Here is a 14,198-nt window from a genome sequence, read left to right as displayed (position 1 = left end):
CTGGATCTGAAAGATCGTCTGTGCCTTGTTTAGCATAAAGCGATCCTTGTGCCTGTGTGAAGCCAGAGGGCTGCTCAGTGGTGTGTGTGTGTGGGGGTGCTGCCAGCTCCTGGGCAACTGGGAGAACTGGGATTCAACCATCAACTTGCTGTGAGCACTGTGTCTTCCCCCATCTGCTCCCTACCTCAGCTCCCCCACCCCCTTAAGTGAGTTTTGAGCAGCCAGCATGCATCGCTCTCACTGTTATCAGCATCTGAGGGTGCTCAGCTTCCTCCTCTTGGAGGTTACCCTCCTGAACCATGGGCTCAGCGCTGGGCTGCTCTAGAGGCTGCTACAGGAGAAAGGTACCTCTTTGGCTTCCCAGAAGTCACTCTCAGCTGACGGGGAGGGCCCTGGACTCAGGATCCAACTGTGGGACCTTGGGGAATAGCACCCAACCGTGTAATGGGGCAAAGAACTCTGACCACAGAGCTGCGGCTGCACCAGCAGTAGGCAGGGTCTCACACAGTGGGCTCCGCACCAATGGAGCTCAGTCTTCAAGAGCTGGGCAGCTGCCTCCTGCCCCACAAGGTGCTGCTCATGCCCAGGAAAAGCTCCCTATTAAATTTGACTCAGCAAGTAGGTAGGGCCCAGAGGAGCCAGGCCTGAGCTGCAACCGCAGGAGGCTGTGGGAAGCCTGGCAGCATCTGAGAGGTCCCAGTGTGCTGGGAGGTAGGAGGTCCGTGATGCTCATGGTGGAACAGAGCCAGAGGAGGGGTTGGTAGAGCTCAGAGAAGCAGTTGACTACATCACCAATCATACTGCCACTTGGACTTCTAGAAAACAGCTCAGACTTGAAATGGCCAAAAGGAGCCCCTTGTTTTTTCCCCAAAACCCGAGGCCTCAAAGCTTTCCCATCTCGTTCAACAGTGACTCCATCTTGGAGTTTCTCACGCTCTTTCTCCTACTTCCCACAAACAAACCATCACCAAGTTCTGTGGGCTCAACATGCAGCCAGGACTGGACCACTGTTGCTGTTCCAGCCAAAGCCAGGACCTTGCAGCGGCCTCCCGGCTGTTCTGTTCCTCTTTCTGCCCTCCTACCAGCCTGATGCTGGAAGATGCAGGTCAGGCCGTGTCACTTCTCCCCCGATTACCACCTGACGCGACATGTATTTCCAAATTTGTTTGGTGTCTGTCGTCCTGCACGAGAAGAGGCCTTTGTTTTGTACCCTGATGTGACTCAGTGCCTCAGGCAAAGCTCACAGTTATGTCTGAGTGAGCGAACAGACAGCTCCTCTTCTCACGTGGCGTCCATCCTACCATCGGCAGAGGCAGTTGATCGCATCCTGAAATTCCATCCCTGCCACAGCCCTCGGGGCTGCAGGGTTATCGCATGATACGCCAGGATGAGAACCTCCTCCTCCTTTGGGTTCACTGCCTTGTTCACTTCCCGTCCTGGCCCAGGACTACAGCACCACCTTTCCCGGGGAGCAGAAGAGGAGGGATTTTAAATCACAAGGGACGCATTTCAGTCACGGCTCTGCCTCTTGGTAGCTGAATGCCCCTCTCCTCCTCTAGGAGCTGCCATGCGGAGCTCACAGCTGCTCACGTGAGCAGTGCTTTATAGATGCTACAAGCCAGGTGCTAATGGCAGCCACTATATTAAACACACACTCCACTCTTCCGCCTTCCACAGGCTCCCCTCCAGAACTATCCTAGAGAACGAATGTCTCCCTCTGGGTGACCCTGTGGGGCAGCTTGTTGTTCCTTCTCCCCCAGAGACCCCATGTCCCTCCTGAAGGCCCAGAAGGATGGAGTGTTTCTTCCTGCCATTTCCCTGGAATTGGACTGATTCCCAGACCCCTGTCCAAGCGCTAGAAAGGCTTCCTTTGAGCCTCTGAGCTTCCTGAGGTTACAGAGGGTTTATCTAAACTCTGCAAGTCTCAGAAATCAAAACCACAGCCATCGTCCTTGCTTCCTTCTTCTCTTCTCCCCTTCCATCCCTCCCTCCCTTGGCAGTTTTGGAATAAATTAAGTATTTGTCATTTCCTTTCTCAGGGCTTCCTAGGTGGCTCAGTGGCAAAGAATTTGCCTGCCAATGCAGGAGCCTCAGGAGACAGGATGGATCCCTGGATGGAGAAGATCCTCTGGAGGAGGAAATGGCAACCCACCGCAGTGTTCTTGCCTGGGAAATCCCACGGACAGAGGAGCCTGGCGGGCTACAGTCCATGGGGTCGCAAAGAGCAGGACAGAGCAGGATATGACCGAGCGACTCAGCACACGTGGATTTCTTTTCTCTCCCACATCCACGCGGTTTTCTGAGTTTAGTTCTTGGGGAAATGGGAGAAGATGGAGAAGTATCAATGCAAGATCTCCTAGGGGATCTGCTTGTCAATTAATGAGCATTTTCTGAGTGGAAAAGATGCCTTGGGAGGTGAGAACCATCGAGCAGAAACCACCCCTCTGCTGTGCCCCGGGGGAGGGATGGCTCAACCACACAGGTTACGAGAAGCCTTACTGGGCTGTGTGGTCTGAGGTCGTCCACTGAGGTGTTTATCAGAAGGTTTTTTCCTCGGTTAGTATCACCCTCGTAAGAACCCAGTGTACACCTGCAAGACAGAACCTGCCAAGGTGCCTGTGTGCACACATCCCCCACGCCTTGACACAAAGGCTTGTCTGGCAGTGTTATTTGTCCTTACTCAGGCAATGCATTTGAGTATTTTCTATCCTATTCTATTTCTCAAAAAAAAAATTTTTTTTTAGTTAGGTAAATACACATAACACAAAATTTACCATCTTAATTTTTAAATGTACACTTAGGTAATGGAACAAATATTCACATTGCTGGGCACCCAATCTCCAGAACATTTTCATCTTGCAAAATTGAAACTTCATCTCCATTAAAGAAAAACTCCGCATTTCCCCCTCTGCCAGTGCCTGGCAACCACTTTTCTACTTTCAGTTTCTATAAATTGACTACTCCAGGGACCTCATAGAAGTGACACCATACTGTACTTGTCCTTCTGGGACTGACATTTCATTTAACATAATGCCCTCACGGTTCATCCATGTCGTGGCATGTGTTTGAATTTCCTTTTTTTTTTTTTAAGGCTGGATAATATTCCATGGCATGACCATGCAACAATTTATTTATCCACTCAACCATGCGGCTATTGCGAATACTGCCACTGTGGAAACAAGTACGGTATGCAAATATCTCTTTGAGACTGCTTTCTCTTCCCCTCTCAGCTCCCTCTCTGCCTTTATCACGGCCCACAGATCAGCTGTCTTCACCTCTGTGCCCTCAGCCTCGTTCCTCTGACTTTGCCATCCTCATCTCCCAAACTGCTGGCACTTCCTTTAAGGTTTGGGGGCCCCAGTTCTGGAGCCAAGCACACCGTGTTAGCAGCAGCCTCCTTGGGGCCCAACGTGTGGATGCGCCTCAGGACCCAGGCACACTCTGCCTGGGTTCAGTCCAGAGCTGGCAGTGGAGTCTAATGTTCTGGCAAATTGTGATAGAGTATGAAAACATTCTATCAAAGGTACAATAAATTTTGTGAGGACTTTGCTTCAGCCTATCTTGAATAATTAATTCCGGTTTTTGGATAGGCAGTCATGCTTTGTTGCCCAGAAAACCTTGCAAGTGAATAATTTAGACTCATCTAAAAGTTGAGGCGAAGGCAAAAAAAGCCAAAAATGCTCTTATGAAAGCAAGTTACTGAATGATTTTGTGTTAAATAAGATGAAATATATAACACACTTATAAGAGTGCCTCAACACATAGTAAGGACTCAATAAATGCGAGTTATTACTGTTAAACCATGGCACGATCGTATATTATTATAAAGTGTTAGTTGCTTGGCCTGCAGCCCACCAGGCTCCTCTGTCCATGAGATTCTCCAGGCAAGAATACTGGAGTGGGTAGCCATTCCCTTCTCCAGGGGATCTTCCTGACTCAGGGACTGAACCTGGGTCTTCTGCTTTGAAGAGAAAACACAAATATAAGAAAATGCCTTCTCACCCACTTCCCCCTAATACTCCACTGTCATAAACAGTAATTTTAATTTTAATTTTCTAGGGCAATGGTAAAAAGATGCCATTTATATCAAAAGCCAGTGTTATTCCATGTACTGATTATGGATCACTGGCCAAAACTAGAGGGCCAATAAGGCACACTGATCTAACGTTTAATGTTGTATTACATATAAGATGCCCAAGATGAAATTATAATTTACTCTGTTTACTGCATGATTATTTCCCAAATTGCAGGAAGTCTTTCCCCTTTCAAGGCTGCCAGCTTTCAGTAATAATAATAAGTGGTTAACTTAGCGGAGATTCTCAGAGGAAGCAAGGAGACTTGAGATTAACTTTTGCCCCATCTTTTTGCCTCCAGGTATGAACGCTTGCGGAGAAGGCAATGGCACCCCACTCCGATACTCTTGCCTGGAAAATCCCATGGACAGAGGAGCCTGGTAGGCTACAGTCCATGCAGTCGCAAAGAGTCAGACACAACTGATCGACTTCACTTTCACTTTTCAGTTTCATGCATTGGAGAAGGAAATGGCAACCCACTCCAGTGTTCTTGCCTGGAGAATCCCAGGGATAGGGGAGCCTGGTGGGAGGCCATGTACGGGGTCGCACAGAGTTGGACACGACTGAAGGGACTTAGCAGCAGCAGCAGCATGAACACTTGAGTGTAAGGAGATTCAGGACAGGATTACTAAGAGAGGAAGGAAATCAAACACATTTAGGAAGTCAAAGTCACCAACAGGTGCCAAGTAGGTTGTTGTTACTAAAAACATCTGAAGAGGAAAGGTCCATTTGTATTCAGTAAATCATGAGCTCAAGTCTCCCACCCATTGGGTTGGACTGTTGGGTTCAATCTCTTGGACTTTTTTCCTTGGCTCTTTAAGCCTTGAGTGACAACATTTCCATTTGATAAACACAGCTCATCTCTTATGGTTAATGCTTGTAGGAGGAAAGAACAATTAATCACCACAAATATTTCTGTGTCAGTCTGACTCCCTGGAGAGAAATGCAAGGCTTAAAAAAAAAATCAAAACATTTAGGGAAGTTTATTGAAGAACCAAAGATAGCCATAATTACGGCAGAGCCTTGAACACATTAGCAATTAGCTTTGGTTAAAGTAAAAAGAGAAGCAACTCTCTTAACCATAAGGCACTTTAGCATAATGGGTGCGAATGTGCATATGTGCTGAGTTGTCTCAGTTGTGTCCAACTCTTTACAACCCTACGGACTATAGCCTGCCAAGCTCCTTGGTCCATGGGATTCTCCAGGCAAGAATCCTGGAGTGGATAGCCATTCATTCCCTCCTGCAGGGGATCTTCCTGATCCAGGGATCGAAACTGCGTCTCTTACGTCTCCTGCTTTGACAGGCGGATTCTTTACCACTGGTGCCGTCTGGGAAGCCTCACATGATGGGTACGCACACACAGATCAGGCAGTGAGACAGACTTGGGTTCTAATCCAAAGGCTCCTCAGATGGGAATAATATGGCCCCCATTCCACATCTGGACTTCTGTATGTAGGCACAGATCTTTAGAATTCTCTCATTTCAACACTGGACTCGCCAAAGGGAATGGGAGGGAAGAAGAAAGAAAGACAGATCAGTTGTTTTTAAAAATATTTTCAGGGACCACAATCTCCTTTGAGAACCTGGTGAAACTACAGACACTTCCGTCACTCCCAAGTACGCTTATGTGCAGACACATCCAATTTTGTGTTCAGTTTCAGGACCCCTCTCCCCCGAAACCCGCACAATTCATGGACCTCTGATTAGGAATCTTGGTTTAGACTATGGGACAAATGAGGCCAAATCCTTGGGTTTTGTTTCCTTCTGAGTCATTTCGTCTCACAGAGAGGAAAGTCTGTTCTCCTGCCAAAGACCACATCAGTAACCCTAGCCAACGAATATAGCTGTTGAAAACAAGGGAGCTAGATGAGAAGACGAGAACTCAGGCCACGATCACCATGACTTCAAACGCAAACCCAAGACCACCTCACTCCACCCCCAAATAAGTCTTTCGTCTCTCTATATAATTGTTGTTCCTTGGAAGATGGGAAGAATACTCTTTGGCTGTGCGATGTAGTTCAGAAGGACTTTACAAGTTACATGCTATTTTGTTCCCAATCATAACCCTCTATGATGTTAAAAAAAAAAAAAGGAGACTAAATGTCCAGTTTGAAATAGAGTTAAGATAAGGAAATATTATGCAGCTTCAAAAATGATCATTGTGATACTACTTTCTCCATTCGTCCCACTTTCTCCATCCCCCACTGTGTCCACAAGCCATTCTCTACATCTTTGTCGCCATTCTTTCCTTGCAAATAGGTTCATCAATATCATTTTCCTAGATTCCATATGTATGTGTTAATATACTATATTTGTTTTTCTCTTCCTGAGTCACTGCACTCTGTACAACAGGCTCTAGGTTCATCTACCTCACTAGAATGGATTCAGATTCCTTCTTTTTTATGGCCGAGTAATATTCCATTGTCTATATGTATGTAAGATAGATAGCTTGTGGGAAGTTGCTGTGTGGTACAGGGAGCCCAGTCTGGCACTCTGTGATGACTTGGAAGGATGGGATAAGGGGATGGGAAGGAGGCTAGGGAAGGAGAGAATATATGTAGAATTATGGCTGATTTGCATTGTTGTGTGGCAGAAACCAACACAATATTGTAAAAATAATGTTTTTAATATTTAAATAAAAAATAGAAAAAGAATGACCATTGTGAAGACATGTCGCCATGGGGAAGATGCTTATATTAAGATGAAAAAAAGAAAGCAAGGAAGAAACATAGACTCCAAAGGTCTCTGTCCTTTATGATTCCAGTGACAAAAAGCTGCATCCTACAAACCAAGTCGAGCAAGTCTTGGGTAGAAATCAGAGGTGGAATTACTGATGGCTCATATCTGTTTCCAAAAGTTTTTTTTTTTTTTTTTTTTGGTATTTTATGATGGTTATAGTTAGAAAGAAAGGAGATACATGATACATCTGTACAAAATCAGCCTGTTCTCCCAAAGGATTGTGGCTGATCTCCTGCTTCTAAGTTGCCCTGTTTAGAAGGCTTTCTAAGTGAGCAGGTGAAGAAGACAGACCCTAAGAGGACTCAGTCAGAGCCCCACGGACCCCCACTGAGCACGAAACCTTGAGCCTGTGGCTGAAAGAGCAGAGAGAGAGCACCTCCTCACTCCTGGCAGACCACACACAGCTTGGGTCCTTGGCACCTGAGTCTGGGCTGAGGGGGACACTGGTTCCCGCAAAGAGCACGAGGAATTTCATATCTAAATCCACGTGAGCTTCTGCTGTTTAGATTCTGCCCCACCACAAACAATCAGAAGTAAAGGACCCATTCAGGTGAAAGACCCCTCCCCTGGGTCATGGGAGGTTAGCTACTCTCAAAACAGCCACTAAGAGAAAATCTCCAAAGAGCTTCTTGCAGGGCAACCTGCCAGGGGTGAGGAGGCAGCAGCTTCAGCAATCGGGACTTGACCTTCTTGGGGTCACAGTCAGTCCGCACACCAGTCCTGAGCACGGAGGCTCCTGAGTAAGAGCGCCACGGCAGCACAGCTCCGACCTCAGACTTGGCTCACGTCCCTCAGGCAAGCTCCTAACCGCCTCCCTTTTATCTCCGCAGCCCTGTAGCTGGGGTGTCATGAACAGCAAGAGCCACCATCCTGCGCACCTGGCATTTCCTTCCCACAGTGCTCAGCACACACAGGCCTGCCCTCACGCAGCAGCTCCTTCACCGAGGCTCTGCTGACCCCCAGAGAGAGGGGTGTATATATGTATATGCTATGTGCAGGTACAGCGCAGTCTCCCAGCTCCTCCCACCACCAACCCCCCCCCACGCCCACACACCCATTCTCTGCATCTGCATCTCTCCCTGCCCTGCCAGCAGGATAAAGAAATTATGATGCAAATGCACAGTGGAATATTACTCAGCCACAAAAAGGAAACAAATTGGGTCATTTGTAGAGACGTGGATGAACCCAGAGTCTGTCATACAGAGTGAAGTAAGTCAGAAGGAGAAAAACAAAACCCATATGTTAACACACATACGTGGAAACTTCCTGGATATTTTACTGCCGTCTCTGATCCTGAAGTTGTTTACCTCAGTTGTATCTGTTGAGTGGAAACAATATAATCATGTGCTGCCTCCTTCTCTTTCTGGCTTTCCAGCTTCATGTTCAGTGAAGACGTTTTGGCAGCCTGAAATTGGCTATGGTAGGAGTGTTTATACCACAGGAATAGGCAAGGGCTACATATTTAAAAACAGAGACATTACTTTGCCAACAAAGGTCCATCTAGTCAAAGCTATGATTTTTCCAGTGGTCATGTATGGATGTGAGAGTTGGACTATAAAGAAAGTTGAGTGCCGAAGAATTGATGCTTTTGAACTGTGGTGTAGGAGAAGACTCTTGAGAGTCCCTTGGACTGCAAGGAGATTCAACCAGCCCATCCTAAAGGAGATCAGTCCTGAATATTTACTGGAAGGACTGATGCTGAAGCTGAAACTCCAATACTTTGGCCACCCTATGTGAAGAACTAACTCATTGGAAAAGACCCTGATGCTGGGAAAGATTGAAGACAGGAAGAGAAGAGGCCAACAGAGGATGAGATGGTTGGATGGCATCACCGACTCGACGGACGTGAGTTTGAGCAAGTTCCGGGAGTTGGTGAAGGACAAGGAAGCCTGGCGTGCTGCAGTCCACGGGGTCGCAAAGAGTCAGACACGACTGAGCGACTGAACTGAACTGAACGCATGTGTGGCTGATGCATTTTTTTTTATTTCCCTGACTTAAGACGGTGATGGAGAAAATCTTACTAGTGTTGATTTTGCTTAAAAAGATTTGCAGCTGTGGATAGCACCTCCCAACATGGAGAAAATTTTCAACTGATAAAATACTGTTACCCAATTTAGCAAAGAAGTGGGTCACCCGCAGACTATCAACTGCAGTTCAGACGCGTCTTTGTGGTCTCACTCTGACCTTACTTCTTGGAATAATGTGGTCTCACTCTGACCTTACTTCTTGGAATGAATGGGAACATCAGTGAAGCCCATGTGCATCAGTTGCTTGACTTTGTGTCCAAGAGTTTGCAAAAGCTCACAAGATCATTCTATGGAGAATCAGTTGGCTATGTGGTATTTATAAGAATGGGTATTATATATATTAATATTAGTAAATGAGTGTTAGTCATCATTTATACCAGTAAAACTGATGATTAACTTACGTGTGTGTGTGTGTGTGCACGTGTGTTTCCCGGAAAGTTGGAGGTTAAACATTTGCCAGCACACCCCGGTTCTCAGTCTTAACCTGACATGTCCCCGACACCCCTGACCGTGCCAAGGGAGTCCTCCAGACAGACAAAGGGACAGACACCACAAAACGGAAATGGCTCCTTTCCATTAGGAAATGGCTACTTCAGCCTTTCCCATAAAGCCACCCAAATATAATCATAGCATGGTTTATTACTTTTGATCCTATCTTCAAGTGCAATATTAAAAAAAAAAAGAATTTGTTTTTTAAAAGTCTCATTTACTTTAGAAATGGTAGGACTAAAAAGAAGCTTACCGTGAAACAATTTTATAGAATTTCTGTAGCAATACAAGGTAGAATAAATGTAAAAATGGACAGTTGAAACATAGGTCATTTGTCTAAGTATAATAAACACAGCCGGGTATCTCACCATAAGTTGGCCCTCTTGGTGAAAAAATAAAGAACTGATCTATGTTTTGTACACAGAAAGGAAGACAATTCTTATTTAACACCCTCATCATGCTTCAAGCTCTTTCTAAAACCCTCTCCTGTTTTGGATAGTGTTTGGAGGGAGGACTTGGTCCCTGTTTTGGAAGAGCCAGATCCAGAGGGGCAGCAGGCCTGCCAACAAAGTGCCCCAGGCATGTGCTAGAGGCCTCGGGGACTCAGGCGTGGATTTGGGCACTGGTAGGCTTCCTGGGTGGTGCTGGTGGTAAAGAGCCTGCCTGCCAATGCCGGAGATAGAAGAGACACAGTTTCGATCCCTGGGTCAGGAAGATCCCCTGGAGGAGGGCATGGCAACCCGCTCCAGTATTCTTGCCTGGAGAATCCCATGGAGAGAGGAGCCTGGTGGGCTACAGTCCGTAGGGTTGCAAAGAGCTGGACATGACTGAAGCGACTTGGCATGGCACGGCATGACACGACAGGAGAGAAGATGTAGGCGCTGATCCTGAAAGCCAGGACAAGAGGGACTTGCCTGGATGAGAAAGAGGAGAGGTGCACCCCAGAGCGACCAGCAGGAGGGGCCTTACTCAGAGCGGTGGCGGAGCAGGAGATGACAGGAAAGGGACTGCAGGCCCGGTGGTAATCACCGCTCTTCAGCTCAGATCTTCATCTAAGCGTTGTGATTTTCGTGTAAATGCTATCTCGCCACAGCTTCATAATTCTTTCCTCTTTCATGTCTGCTTCCGAAGCTTTCTCTAATCTGGTTGAGACATTGCCTTTGAACAAGGGCACACCTGCTCTGCCGGGCCTGTGAAGCACAAGCGCGCACACGTACCTGTGTGTATGTATGTGAATGCGTATGTGTGTTGAGGGTGGTGGGTTGGGTTTCTCTGTCTCCCTGGCACCTCTCTAAACACTTGATCCTTAAAGCAGGGCTGCTACCCCCAGTGATCTTGTCTGGATGCTGCTGATTCTAGGGTCTGTGCAGGGACCAGGCCCCCCAGGCGTCACTCAAGCAGGAGCTGGGTCTTAGACTTCCAGTTTGACTCTGCATTCCTCAGGAGGTGCTCTGCTCATGGAAGAGTGTTTGCGGCACAGTTCAGTGCTGCCTGGCTGGCCACAGATCCTGCGGGGATGGGTGAGCCCAGATGGCAGAGTCCATCCGGGTATTCCATGCCGGGTCTGGGCCCTTATTGGCCTCCACGCTCAGCCTCCTGCTTCCTCACTGGGGATGGATCAGGTGTGGGTAGCTGGGCATGAGCTGGAGGCCCAGGAGCCTGAACCAGCACAGTGAGCTCCGCTGGGAGACAGAAGTGCAGCCCTTAGGCCTAAATCCCCCTGACACAGAGTGAAGGCTCAGAAATGTGTGTTGAATAAAAAAATAAATGAATGATGAGGAAGACCACGAAGAGAGGGAAATACGGCGCTTTCTGAAAATCAGGTGGGGAGTTGGGAGAGAGGCTGATAGAAAATGCAAGAGGCTTTCTGGGTTCCAGAATGTTTAAACAGAGGGTGGGCCCCCCAGGCCATGGACACCAGTTTTCCCAAGCATGTTCAGATGTTGCCTATTTCTGCTCCAAGGCAGGATGAGCATAGATTTTTATTTTTTATTTTTTTATTTTGGAATAATTTTAGGTTTACAGAAAAATTACAAAGATAGGATAGAGACTTGCCAGGCATCCTGCACCCAGCTTCCCCGAGTGTTGGTGTCTTTCCTAACTATGGTACACTTGCCGGAACCAAGCAAGGCACATCAGTGATAGCTGTTAAACTCCAGACTTTATTTAGAGTTCACCCACTCTTCACTGGACTTTGAGGTTGTTGTTCCAGGCTCCAAACCAACCCATACGTGAATTCTGGATTTAGCTGTCATTTCTCCTTACTCTCCTCTGAAGTGATAATTTCCCTCTCTTTACTTGTGACCTTGAATCTTGAAGGTCAAATAGTCTGTAGCCCTTCAATTTGGGTTTGTCTGATGTTTTCTCATAACTAGACTAGGATTAGGGGTTTGAGGAAGGAATATCATGGAAGTGCTTTTCTCCTTGCAGCCAGAGTTACACAATAAATACAAGGGGACTTATCCCTGGAGATGTTAACCTTGACCTTGGGGCCAGGATTCTCCACTGCAGGGTTACCAGCTTCCGCTCTCCGTACTCTCTAGTAGGTCCAGTCCTCACTTAAGCTGAGGGGATTCTAACTCCCTTCCAGGAGGGAGAGTGTCGACATACATCATGTGACGTGGCAACTGAGGGTGAGTGAACACACTGGCCAGTTAGGAAACGACTGGAAAAGTTGTCAAAATCCTACAATTTTTTAAATTCTCTCAAGATATCAACTATTCTCTCCTTTTCACAGTTGGCCAAAGAGCTCTCTTAGCCAAACAGGCCATCTTTAAACCTATTCCGGAGCTTCCCTAGTGGCTCAGTGGTAAAGAACCCACCTGCCAATGCAGGAGACACAGGTTCAATCCCTGGGCTGGGAAGAGCCCCTGAAAGAGGGCGTGGCACCCCACTCCAGTATTCTTGCCTGGAGAATCCCATGGACAGAGGAGCCCGGCTGGCTACAGTCCATGGGATTGCAAAGAGTTGGACAAGACTTAGCAACCAAACAGCAACAAGCCTATTCCATCACCCTACCTCCAAATGTCTGAAGAAATGGAAAACCTGATTTTAAAAAGAAGACCAAAATGAAATGAAAGCAACAACCAATCACTGACCTTGAGTCAGACCCTCCACACGTCACTGCTGCCCTGCATCAGCTTGGCACCACGGTACCTTTACCCTCCTTTACAGGGAGGCTCTTGCCTGGAGCACACGGCCTTGAGTGCCCATCCATACCCTCACCCCACCCACAGCCTCCTCCTGTCTCTCTTCCGCGGCACGTTCACCACCTCTTCCAGCTCTGAAAGCCTGAGTAGCAGCCTCTATCCTGGATGGACTGAAGTTTTAGCAATCAATAAAACTCTCTTGGGTGACCGTTCCACACTGAAGTATGGCAGAAACCATCACAATATTGTCAAGTAATAATCCTCCAACTAAAAATTAGATGAAAATAAAAAAAAAACCCTCTAAAATAGAAAAGAACAAACTACGGGGCAATCTATCCACAGCTGGGGCTCAGATCCTAAGAAAGTCTTCCCTCTCCCCTGTAACACCCGTAGCAATGTTCCTGCCCACTCTCCCAGGGTCTCCACAGGCCCCTAAGCACTGTCGGCACGGTATGAGGAAATGCGATGGTCAGGAAGGCGGAAGATGAGTCTTACCTTGGCGGTATTCAGCGGCTGCTCACCATAGCTCTTCAAATCGCCGCGCCTTGTGGGGCAGTGGCCTCCTAGCTACAACCAGTGGCTCGGAAACAATCCCGAAGCAGGAGCCCATCCCAGGCGTCTCAGTCACTTCAGCAGCTTGTGGCTTCCTGCCGACGATGGCGAGCACCCCGCCGAGGTGGCAGGCTATCCCTCCACCCCTGTCTGTGGTCACAGCTGCCTCCACCGAGCCCCGCCCCTCCCAGTGGCCCTTGGAAAGCTTTCGTGGGCTCGCTGGGCCCAGGAAAAGCCTATGAGCAAGGACCACGAGCAGCTGGTCTTTCTCCGGAACTGGGCAGCGTTTGTCACTGTGCCCCTCTGCCGTCAGAAAGTTTTCCCAAGGGGCTTTGGTTTAACAACATGGAGTTGTTTTTCCTGTAGCGAGCCTGGCAGAGTCAGTAGACCTCCAAGTTAACCCTGCAAGGTATTTCACGCTGCCTTGCAGGGTTGTCTGCAAGGCAAGAAGGAGCTTGGGCTCCGCTGCTCTGTGCCGTCTGTGTGAGCGAAGTGGCCATCTCCCAGCCATGCTGGCTTTGTCTTGCCTTCCAAGCAGTCCTGATGATACCCAGCTCATGGGGTGCTAAGAGCACACAGGATAGAACGGAGTGATGGCAGAAAATTTGGCTAATTCCCTTGTCTCTAGTAAGGGAATTCCCTTGACTCTGGCTGGTCCTTGATTCTGATCTCAGAGCCTTTTCAACTGTGCTGTGTCACTCCACTATGAAAACTCAGAGACGCAGAGAACAATGGAGTTGATGGGGACGGACCGTAGCATCTAGGGTGGTGAGGTGCTGTCCTATGCCACACCAGCTGAGGGACCAATGGGACCGACACGTTTGCTGAGATGCCTTCTGGAAACTTATTGTTTCAGCCGGATATAGGGAGCCACTGGCCTACTTTCTGATCTGTGGACCAAAGGGAGCCAATGGGGGTCTCCTCTCCTGCCCTTATGTCTGGGAACCTCGATATGGGTGGAGGGGAGGGGGCAAGGAGAGAATTTAGACACACCGGCTTCTATTCCTGCCCTGGGACTACAGTTCAGAATCTCAGCTTCTTCATGGAGTCCCTTCCCTTGGATTTTAGGATTAAGAGAGTAATTCGCTGTGAGTCTCTGGCAGGAAAGATTTTTTTGACAGATGTTCGTGGCAACCATAGCAGCAACATAGAGATCTTGGGTTCTAAG

At 47.9% G+C, this 14,198-nt stretch overlaps 1 protein-coding gene across 2 annotated transcripts in view; it reads right to left on the bottom strand.

Annotated features, from left to right (window-relative positions):
* Nucleotides 1-13,139, bottom strand: part of BLK (BLK proto-oncogene, Src family tyrosine kinase) — a 53,936-nt gene extending 40,797 nt beyond the window's left edge. For both annotated transcript variants that reach the window (XM_042243549.2, XM_042243550.2), the window contains exon 1: nt 12,974-13,139. The gene's annotated coding sequence lies outside the window, so the exon portion shown is untranslated. The remainder of the gene's footprint in view (nt 1-12,973) is intronic.
* Between the last annotated feature and the right edge of the window lie 1,059 nt (nt 13,140-14,198).

This window comes from Ovis aries, chromosome 2 (genome assembly GCF_016772045.2).
Source record: "Ovis aries strain OAR_USU_Benz2616 breed Rambouillet chromosome 2, ARS-UI_Ramb_v3.0, whole genome shotgun sequence".
NCBI lineage: Eukaryota > Metazoa > Chordata > Mammalia > Artiodactyla > Bovidae > Ovis > Ovis aries.
Note: the sequence above shows the minus strand (reverse complement) of the source record. Positions and strands in the feature narration are given on the sequence as shown.